The sequence below is a fragment of the Sceloporus undulatus genome, chromosome 3 (assembly GCF_019175285.1).
Source record: "Sceloporus undulatus isolate JIND9_A2432 ecotype Alabama chromosome 3, SceUnd_v1.1, whole genome shotgun sequence".
NCBI classification, from domain to species: domain Eukaryota; kingdom Metazoa; phylum Chordata; class Lepidosauria; order Squamata; family Phrynosomatidae; genus Sceloporus; species Sceloporus undulatus.
Genome location: NC_056524.1, coordinates 139,831,986 through 139,843,091, shown reverse-complemented (window position 1 = coordinate 139,843,091; position 11,106 = coordinate 139,831,986). Strand labels below are relative to the sequence as shown.

Sequence of the window (11,106 nt, the reverse complement as noted above, 5' to 3'; positions counted from 1 at the left end):
TCGCGCGGACGCTCCCTGACGTCGCCTTTCGCGTCCGCCTCCTCCTCCTCCTCCTCCTCCCTCCTTTAGGAGAGGCGCTGCTGGAGTGGAGCGTGTGAACCGAGAGAGAAGGGCGAGAAGTAGAGGCAGCGGTGAGTCCTCCTTTGAAACGCCCCCAAAAGGCCAAAAGTTCCGCGGCTCTGGGTTCCAATCCTGTCACCCTATGTAAAAAGGAAGGGAGGGATAGGAAAGAAAAGGGGGGATGATGATGAGTTGGTTTCGGTTTCTAGGAAGGGATCCTCCTTGGGAACCCCACATTGTCCCCCTTTCCATGGCTGTCACCCTCCTCTCTCTCTGTGTCCTCCATTTTGTGACCTGTTTATATTTCTGGGCTGCGTCCAGACTGGAGAAATAACCCGGTTTGGTACCGCTTTAACTCTTATCTGACTCAGGGCTATGGAATTCTGGGAGTTGGAGTTTGTTGTGGGCCCAGAGCGGAGCTCCGCTCTGGGCCCACAACAAACTCCAACTCCCAGAATTCCATAGCAGAAGTGAGACAAAGAGTTAAAGCGATACTAAACCGGGTTATTTCTCCAGTCTGGACGCATCCCAGGAGTGTTTCCAGGTCTTTCTGGGCTGTCCCCATTTTGTGCATCCTGGTCCTCCTCCTCTCCTTTGCTCTGAGGAGTAACTTTTGAGGCCCTCTCCTTTGGGAGGTTCCCTAACGGTTCCACCTGCAGAAATAACCCACTTCGACACCGCTTTTAAACAGTCCCCAGAGGATCCATACTCTGGGGTTTCCAGGGAACGACGTGGTTTGTTCTGGCACCAAAGCAAAGCCGAGTGAGTGACTCATGTGGAACAACCCTGGCAGCATCCACACTGGAGTACAACCCAGTTGAGACCGCTTTAACTGGCCATGGCTCCATGCTGGTGGAATTATGGGAACTGTGGCTTGTTTCGGCACTAGAGTCTCTGAGAGAAAAGGCTAAATCTCTCACAAAACAGCAAAGTTGTATTTATTTAACAGCCAAGTTAAATATATATCAACAGCCGAGTTGTACGTTGAATATTGATCACCTTGAGTGTGTTGGGGTTTCCATTGGTCCCTTCTACTACAATTTCAATTGATTGTAAGACTAAGGCGATCAGCGATAAGTCTTACGGCTTCTTCTCCACTGCCTCAAACCACAGTATTTTATGTATCATGGGCTAACTTGCGCATTGAAAGATTGGTTGTAAGTGCGTACGTTAGACAGATAACAGCCCAAACAAGCGACAGTTCCCAGGATTCCAACCATGAGTCATGGCAGTAAAACTGGTGTCAAACTAGATTTTTCTATAGTGCAGACGCCACACCTTTCAGCCTTTGGTCTCCTACTTGGAGAGAAGTATGGTATATAAATAAACAACGAGTGGTTCCAGTGTTATGAAAGATCAGGAAACTTCTTGCCTGCTGTTCAGACCTGGTTTTTTTCTTAAATCATCCCAAGGACAATGGATTCCTGCCTTCGTAAATGAGAAATGTGTCTTCGTTTTCTGCTCCCAGTGATCCCAGGGGCAGACCTAGTGCGAATTGCTACGAACCTAATTTGAGCATTTTCAGTCTTCCCCCCTCCATTTTGGGACTGTAATCGCACAGACACCATGACTTCATCTTCCCCAGCTTCCCCTCACCCCACCTACTTTTTCTAACATCATGCCTGCAAATTAACAAACTAGCCCATATATGAGTCTACTCCGGTCACATTGTGTTCTTTTCCATTTTAAAATGATTTTTTGTGGAAGGAAGAGAATTGAAAAATGGTGCTCCCCTTTCTTGATACTTTCAACCCATAGTGACCCTGAGGATGAGACATCTCCAGACCTTCTGGCCTCCACCTCTGCTCAGGTCCTGCAAACTCATACCCAATGTCCTCCTTAATAGAGTCCATCCATTTAGCATGTGGCCTTCCTCTCTTTCTACTTCCCTCCACCTTTCTTAGCATTATTGTTTTTCCAGTGAGTTGGCCTCCTCATAAGGGCCAAAGACGACAGCCCAGTTTTGCCATCTTGGCTTCCAGGGAGATTTCTGCTTGACCTCTAGGACCCATTTGTTTGGCTTTTTTGGCTGTCCACAGGACCTCAGGACCTCTCCAGCACCATATCTCAAATGAATTTATTTTCTTCCTATCTTCTTTCTAGCTGTCTATGTCGCTCCCACATCTGCACATGGTAATAGGGAATGCAATGGCTTGGATGATTCTAACTTGGTGCTCAGTTGTATATCTTTGCATTTTAGAATCTTCTCTAGTTCTTCATAGCTGCCCTCCCCATTCTTAGTCTTCTTCTGATTGCAGCCCCCATTGCTATCAATGTTTGATACCAGGTATCAAAAGTGTTTGCTATTTCTATTTCCTCATGTCTAGGTTGAATTTGTGTAGATTCTCCTGGTCATTATTTTTGTTTTCTTATGTTCAACATTAAGCCTGCCTTTGCACTTTCTTCCTTATTATTGTTCCAGGTCTGTGAGGTTTTTCCACAGTATTATGGTGTCCATCTGCGTATCTGAGATTGTTGATATCCTTCCTCCTTTTCATCCCTTCTTGTCCAAGCCCGTTTTCCTTACAATATGTTCTGCATATAAGTTAAACAGGTAGGGTGATAAGATGTGCCTGTCTGATCCCTTTGCCAGTTGGGAAACCATTCTGTTTCTCTAGTTCGTTCTGACAGTAGCCTCTTTCCTGAGTACAGATTTCTCATCATGACTATCAGATATGGTGGCCTTCCATGTCTTTAAGAGCGTTCCAATAGCATTTCATGATCTATTCAAAGCACATGTTGATTTTCTTTTGGAATTCCCTAGTGTGCTCCATTAGCTCTCATATGTTTGCAATGTGATGCCTAGTGCCTTTGCCTTTCCTGAACCCCACCTGGACATTTGGGATTTCTCTCACCACGTATTGTTGGAGTCTGTGGGGTCAAACAGACTGACAGCTTGGATCTGCCAGAGGCCGCTCCAGCCTTGCTTGATCCCTGATTGGTGTGGGACTGTGGTGACTGGATGCCGTGGTCCTGAGACTGGCCGCTGCCATGACTGCTGGCAAGGAATGGTTTTCCCCCATTCCTTTTGGAGCTGGTGTTGGGTTGTGTTAGCCAGCCTTGGCACAGGTTCTGACCAATCTGGGAGCACGCATCATCTGTACACACTCCTGGATCAATCTGAAGCTGGCATTTTTTGCCCATATGTTTTGGGCCTATGTTGCAGAATTTTGTGTGAGATAAGTGATATAGTTTTATAGTTGCTGCAATATTTTGTGTCTCCTGTTTTGTGGTTTTGTTTTATAAATTACCCTGGCTTAGGATTATCTTTTATAATTGGTGCTGTATATATTTCCTATATAAAAGTCCCCTGTGTTGTCCTAGTGTCACATGTGGATAGAGGTTTCTTTACTTTGCTGGCCAACTACTTTCCGCACCATATTTTCAAATCAGTTGTTATCTGGTTACTAGTCAGTTGTAAACTAGTACAGAGAGCCCACTAGTCCATTTATAAATTTGTATGCAGTCTTCTATATTGAAAGGCAAGTCATAATGTGAGAAAGGGCTGCTGAACTCTTTCTATGATCTATTGCTTTAACCACATTTTCCTTCTTCCTCTCAATATAAGTGAAACACAAAAATGACTGAGGGGAGGAAAGAAAAGTTGAGCACAGGGTTGAGAAAACATTCAAGGCTGTTGTGCTTCAGCCAGCCTGGTCAATGAATAATGAAAATGGTAGTTCATCTATATTTGGAAAGCTATAGGTTCCCCACTCGCGGTTTAGCACCTCTGTTGGACAGTTCAAAGAATCATAGAATCATAGGGTTGGAAGAGACCACAAGGGCCATCCAGTCAAACCCCCTGCCATGTAGGAACTCACAGTCAAAGCACCCCCGACAGATGGCCATCCAGCCTCTGTTTATAGACCTCCAAAGAAGGAGACTCCACCACTCTCTGAGGGAGTGTGTCCCACTGTCAAACAGCTCTTATTGTCAATAGGTTCCTCCTAATGTTAAGGTGGAATCTCTTTTCCTGTAGCTTGCATCCACTGTTCCGTGTCCTAGTCTGTGCAGCAGCAGAAAACAAGATTGCTTCAGCCTCAATATAACACCCTTTCAAATGTTTAAACAAGGCTATCATATCACCTCTTAACCTTCTCTTATGCAGGCTAAACATCCCCAACTCCCATAAGGCATGGTTTCCAGACCCTTCGCCACTTTGACTACCCTCCTTTGGCCACGCTCCAGCCCAGAACTGGAGACAGTATTCCAGGTGAGGCCTGACCAAAGCAGAATAGACTGGCACTATTACTTCCTTTGATCTAGAGCAGGGGTAGGCAACCTGCGGCCCGCGGGCCAGATGCGGCCCGGTGAGGCCTTGGGACTGGCCCCAGCCCAGTCCTGCTGCCGATTGCCGCCGGGGCCTTTGGGGGGCAATTGTCTATAGAAGCCTCAGAAACATGCATTTACATTTTTTAAAAAATCAGCAAATTTTTTCGCGTGTCCTCCATTTTTTTTTAAAAAAAGTGTCTTCCATTTGAAAATTTTGTCCTACATTTGTCCTGGTTTATTTATTTATTTAATTATTTATTTTTTGGCTTCGGCCCCCCAGTTGTCTGAGGGACAGCAACCCGGCCCCCGGCTCAAAAAGATTGCCTACCCCTGATCTAGAGTCTAGACACTACATCTATTGATGCAGCCTAGAATCGTTTTGGCCTTTTTAGCTGCTGCATCACACTGTTTGATTCAAGTTCAACTTGTAGTCTACTTCACTGTCAACCAAAGTGCCACATTCTACTCTTAAGTGCGAAAAGGACTGATACAGAGGTGCTCAATGCACACAGTAAGCTGCTTCATACTAAGTTAGCTCATTAGTCCATCTAGCTCATTGATTTGCAAACTCTGGTTCTCCAGGTGTTTTGGATTTCATTTCCAGAATCCTCAGCCATCTTGGCCAGTGGTCTGGAATTATAGCAGTTGAAGCCCAAAACACAAGGAAGACTAGAGTTTGGGAACCAACGAGAGCTCATTATTATCTATACTGATTGGCTGTTAGTTGCTCTCTAGTATTTTCCCTTCAGGTAGGCGCTCTTCTTCATCCTTACTTGGAAATGGCAGGAATTGAACTAGGGACTTTATAGGGACATGGCTTAGGTCCAGATTATTTGAGAGACCGTATCTCCCCATATGAACCACCGAGAGCCCTAAGATCCTCAGGAGAAGGCTTTCTCTGGGTCCCACCACCATCCCAGGCTCTCCCAGTGAGGACATGCAAGAGAGTCTTCTCAGTGACTGCTCCCACCCTCTGGAACTCCCAATGGAGATTAGGCTGGCCACCTCACTGCTGGCCTTTCACAGGCAGGCAAAGACAGTTTTATTTAAACAGGCCTTTTAAGGTCTGGCAGGCTTGGTTTTATTGGGGGATAAGATTGGTTTTAGGTTATTAATTTTAACCTTGTATGTTTTAAATTTTATATTTGTAATTTTTAATATTTTTATTATTTTAATTGTACAATTTTAATTGTTGTGTTTTATATATGTTGTTAGCCACCTTGAGTCCCACTTCGGGAGAAAGGCGGGATAAAAATAAAATACTATATTTTCTGGCGTATAAGACGACTGGGCGTATAGGACGACCCCCAACTTTTCCAGTTAAAATATAGAGTTTGGGATATGCTCGTCGTATAAGACTAGCCCTCTTCCAACACACACCAAATAATTTTTTTTAAAAAATCAGATTTGATTTCAATATGATAATTTTAATTCAAATGTTTATGACATGCAGGTACTTAGCAGGAAAACTTGTTGTATACAAAGCCTACTTGGATTGATCACCTCTCCCTACCTGCCCAGCCCTCCTTATCTCCAAGACTATCAGAGCGTTAGCGCAAACACGGCTCTTTTTGCCATACCCCAGGCGTCCTGGACACCAGCAGCTTGTTCCACCCTTCACTTACACCTTCTTTCAATTTATAAATGGATGAACATGCAAATAACAGTCTTTTCACATTAAGGTTAGTCCTGAACACACAAACAGTATATTTGGTGAATGAATGGCTGCCACCCAGTGGATAAAAATGCATACTATATGTGATGTATTTATATTCGAACATTTAATATATTTGTACTTCCTTTTTATTTTATGAGTAAATGTGGTTTGCATTAATTATACATAGTTAATTACATATGTAGTTAACATGAAAGTCATTATGCATTGTCTAATGTGATATGGGCCGCTAATTAAAATTATTTGCGGTGTTTCAGGCCTCTTTGTACTAAATAAGCAGGAAATTACATGCCAGGATTATGAACACTAGACAGCTACCCTTTCTGAGAACTGAAACGATCATAAACTTTGTAGCTGTCATAGATTTGTTTTGTGCATCTTACAATAGGCTCATTTTTATTGTAACTCATCTTTGGTGACTGAACCTGAATCTAAAAACATAGCAGAAACAATATCAATTAAATGCTATAAATGCTGATAGAGTTGCATTACAGTTTTGCCTGAATTAGGGAAGAACTTTAAGTATGATAGATTTAATTTGTTTCGCAGTATTGTCAATATACACATTTAAAAATGTGAATGGGTGATGGGCATTCAATGAAGGATTTGGTTTTTATCAGTATACTTAATAATACTGTACTCTGTGTTTGTGGAATGGTCTTTAGATCGTTAGGAAAGGAATACCCAAAATGTTTTGGGTGGTGTTTTTGGTTGTTTTTTTTAAGGGAAACTATGGAAAGGCAGCAGGACGTGAATGGAAAAGGTTTGCTTTGGCATTAGATCAATTGCGCAATTGGCTTATGTGTGAAATAAGGTGCTCAGGCTAATTGTGAATAATGAGTTAAAGGTTCCATGTAACATGGTAGGTTGCATTTGGGATTGAAGGTACTCTTGAAGTTTAGATAGTTCTGGAATTATTACATTTAGAGGACCTCATATTTGGCAAACGGGGTACAGCATGCCCTGTGAAAAATTCTGAACTGAAAGTGTATATCTGTGAAACCTGCAATGGGTCCTCTTGTTGTAATAGTCATTTCAATAAATAGTTATTTTTTTTCTTTAAAACAATTATTTTGTTTGTTTGTTTACAGCTATCAAAATTGAGAGACACATTGCTGGAGCTAGAAATCAAGTGAAACAAGCCATTTACATGTAGGTGTTTCAGATTTCTTGAAGCAGAATTAACAGATGCAGCTTGGACTGCATTTGCACTGCTGAAATACAGTGGAGTCTCTTTATCCACAGACTTGCTATCTGCAGATTTCAGCATCCATGGATGGCAAGCCCCCGATTGTCCTCAATGGCAGCACGACTGCACTGACATAAGGGACAGCCCTCACTGTTGCTAGTGGAGATATGGCCAAGTGCACATGCCGCCATTGGGACAGGGAGACATGAGATCCTTGGACTTTGGTGTTTGCAGGGGGCCAGAAAGGATCCCCTCGCAGATACCAAGGTCTACTGTAATGCCATTTGACACCACTTTAACTGCCATGGCTCCATGCTATGGAATTTTGAGAATTGTACTTTTGTGAGATACTTAGCCTTCTCTGACAGAGAGCTCTGATGCCACAGCCAACTACAAATTCCAGGATTCCATAGGCTAGGGCCATGACAGTTAAAGTGTCAAAATGCATTATTTCTGCAGTGCAGATGAGGCCTTGGAGCAATAATCAGGATTGGTGATTAGCAAAACAGAGACTGACTCTGAAAATAAATTGATCACAAAAAATTGTTGTGTCACTGTAAGTGGCATATTATGGCATGCGCTTTGATAGGCAACCACTTTAACAGTAAAGTACTTATACTCCTTAACTATTAAGCTATTGTCAATAAAGGTGTGTTGAGAATCTGTTAATGTATGGACCATGGAACTCGTGGTTGTGTTCTTTCTCTTTGATACTACAGGACTCTCCAGTATACATGCATTTTTTTTAAGACAGGGTTGAGCAATTGTTTTGGGTCATTTTTTTAAATCTCTGGGACCCTCAAGGGCCACAGAGACTCAACAATTGAAACTGGATTATATACACGTTTGTGGTGTTTCTGAGAAGATAAATAAATTGCTGCTGCTACTACCACCTCCATAACTGTTTATATTTTGCCTTTTTTTCTAAGCAGCTTCCCTCCTGTCCATTTTATCCCTGCAACATCATTGACAGGTAGGCTAGGCTCTGAAATTGTGGTTGTGACTCAAAGCTAGTCAGCTTCATGTCTGAGTGGTTCTCCCTACTCTTAGATTAGTATGCTAACCACTATACCACAATAGCTCATCTGCAGCATTGTTTTATGTATTCTGTGGAATAATAGAATCCAATTCATACATTCAACTGGGGGAAGCACTGAAACAGCTTTGTGCACAAGCTCTCACCTCTGTGCCAGGCATGCCATGGTCCAAGCCTTCTATGTAAACACAGTGTTGGCTTGCAGCTATCTCTTCTCCCCCTCTCTCTTGAGAGTTTAAAAAAAACTTTCAAAACCAACTAGTTGGGATCTCATGGAAGAGGCAGGTTGCTGGTAATGGGAGGACTTGCTCTGCTTTGATGTCATCCTGTTTCTTGTGTTTGCTTTGTTCCAAACACATGTAACATAATACAGTGGACCCTTGTTATATGCTGGGGTTTGGTTCCAAGATCCCCCGTGTATAACAAAATCCGTGTATGCTCAAGTCCCATTAAATATAATGACATAGGAAAATGGTGTCCCTAATAAAAAATGGAACATCAAGGTAAATATATACTTTTTTGGAACATTTTCAAACAGTATGTACAGTATGCTTGAATCCGTGTATAAAAAATCAGTGTATAAGAAGGGCCGACTGTATAATAGAAAACTAGAATGAAACAAATCTCAAAACTTCTTCTTTCCAAACGTCATAGCTACCCTTGGTTGAATATTTAGATCAAATTTAAAGACTGAGTGGACCAAACTACAGGTGATAATAAACATCACTTGGGGTTGTGTGAAACTTTTTTTGAGTTGGGAAAAGAAAAGATGCATCTGATCAAGACTGGGACTATCGTGTTGGGAAAGATAATTTGAACTTTTCTTCCTATACTATAGTTCTGACTAAAATCCTGCTATTTTCAGCTATCCTGCTATTTGCAGCTAAAGTTCCCGTTGATGATTTCTCTAGAAGGAAAGCGTAAATTGCTTCTACTGATATCTGTCCAAATCTTTCTCCCTCTAGTAGCTGCTATTTACAATTAAAAAAAGAGCCATATAACTCTTAAGTGATGTCTTTAAGCAATAACCAATGTCGTATGTAGTTTAGCATTGTTATGATTTAAAGATTTGGATGTTCCTCAAGTATCCTGTATTGAGATCCTTTAAACATTTGTGAGAGATACTGGTTCTCGTTACACATGCAGGCTGCATCCGCACTGCAGAAACAATCCACTCAGACACCACTTTAACTGCCACGGCTCAATGCTATGGAATGCTGGGAACTGTAGTTTTGTGAGATATTTAGCCTTCTCTGTCAAAGAGCTCTGGTGCCACAGCAAATTACAAATCCCAGGATTCCATTACATTGAGCCATGACAGTTAAAGAAGTGTCAAACTGGAGTATTTCTGCAGTGCGGATACAGCCAGAGTTAAAAGAAATTGAACATTATTGGGTTTATAATCTGGACAGCCTCTCAGAGAAAGCCTTTCTCCCCTGGTCCTTCTACTTGCAGAGAGATAAGGAAACCAGACAATTACTTAGTAAAATCTATTGCTCTTGCTATAGGAGACTGAAAGAAAAATGGTTTCATTTGATTTGCATGTAATGACTGGAGGAAGAGAGGCAGGATTTACTGTATATACTATTGTAAATGTTTATTCAACAAATATGACAATACTGTACTGAATAAAATTGCGGAATCTAAAAAGTGAACACAGTTTTGGAATATTGGGACTTACTTCCGCATGAATTTATAGAGGATTGTACTGTTATGCTGCCTTAGAAAATTATGTGCTCGTGCAAGACTGGTTGATAAACTATGACAGCAGTGTTCTATAGAGCAGTATGCTTTACAGCAGTGTAACATGATGACTACTGGGTAGGGAACTCATTTTGCACATATGTGGAAATTAGACAACTTCTTACTATATGGTTTAAAAAAACATTTAACCTCAGTGGCATCCTGGGGCTTTGTATCACCCTGTGCAGGGAAGGCAGCCAAGCATTTGAGGAGGGGAGGGAGATAGGCTCTCCCATGAGAAAGCCACATGGAGGCAAAGCCAAAAGGGCTGGGCTCGCATCTCCTTTGCCTCCATGCGACTCCTTCCTTATGAGGAAGCCACACAGAGGCAAAACCAGGGGGAGCATGCGTGCCCTTCGTCTTTTGCTGCCTTGTTTTCCTCCTCAGGGAGGGTGCCCCAGCAGTGAAGGAGTGGGTGCTAGCAGGAACATCATGCCACCCCCATCAGGAAGAGGGACCCACCAGCTGTCACTCCTCTTCTGGGGTGTCACCCAGTGTGATCTGTCCCCCTCAACCCTCCTAGTGATGCCACTGTTTAACCAACAGATTTTTTTCATTCTTTCTGTAATTTTATTTAGCCCTATTATTTCCCCCAAATTTGATGCGCTAAAAATGAACTTAATGCATAGGGATAAAGGCAGGAGGTATAGTTTATCAGTATGTTAAAATTATGCTTTTAGCAATCAATATGTGGCCAGTAACAATTCCTTTCTGCCCTGCTCTTAATGAATAGATTATTGGGAGGGGAAATCATAATTAGTTTAAAAGTACTGCTTTTGAATTAAAACAGTCTGGTCTCACAGGACCATTCCTGATGAACACTTGACTGTTTTGACAAGTGGTATTTTACATTGTTAAACTTCCCCAATCTAAGAGTTACATTAACTAAAATGATCCTTTCCCTTTTTTCACCAAATTAGCGTTCACATGAGTGGCATATACCATGCTGAAATGCTTGTATTGAAGGACCCGGAGCCAATTTCTCTGCATGCTAAATCTTACTGTAACAACAACTATAGCAACTATTTATAGAAGATTTCTTATTTAGGGAACATGACTGACCTTTTACCAGAGAGTCTGTCCCAGGATGAGGAACAACAGTAAAAATACTAAAAAATTCCAAGCTAGAAT

The 11,106-nt window shown here is 42.0% G+C and overlaps 1 protein-coding gene across 5 annotated transcripts in view; it reads left to right on the top strand.

Annotated features, from left to right (window-relative positions):
* Nucleotides 1-8: 8 nt before the first annotated feature.
* ELF1 (E74 like ETS transcription factor 1) overlaps nucleotides 9-11,106 on the top strand; it is an 85,912-nt gene continuing 74,814 nt past the window's right edge. The window contains exons 1-2 of one of the 5 annotated variants that reach the window (XM_042456469.1): nucleotides 4,169-4,273; nucleotides 5,786-6,014. The gene's annotated coding sequence lies outside the window, so the exon portion shown is untranslated. Of the gene's footprint in view, nucleotides 132-4,168; nucleotides 4,274-5,785; nucleotides 6,015-11,106 lie in introns of those variants that run through there. The other 4 variants (XM_042456475.1, XM_042456467.1, XM_042456472.1 and 1 more) reach the window with 4 other exon arrangements.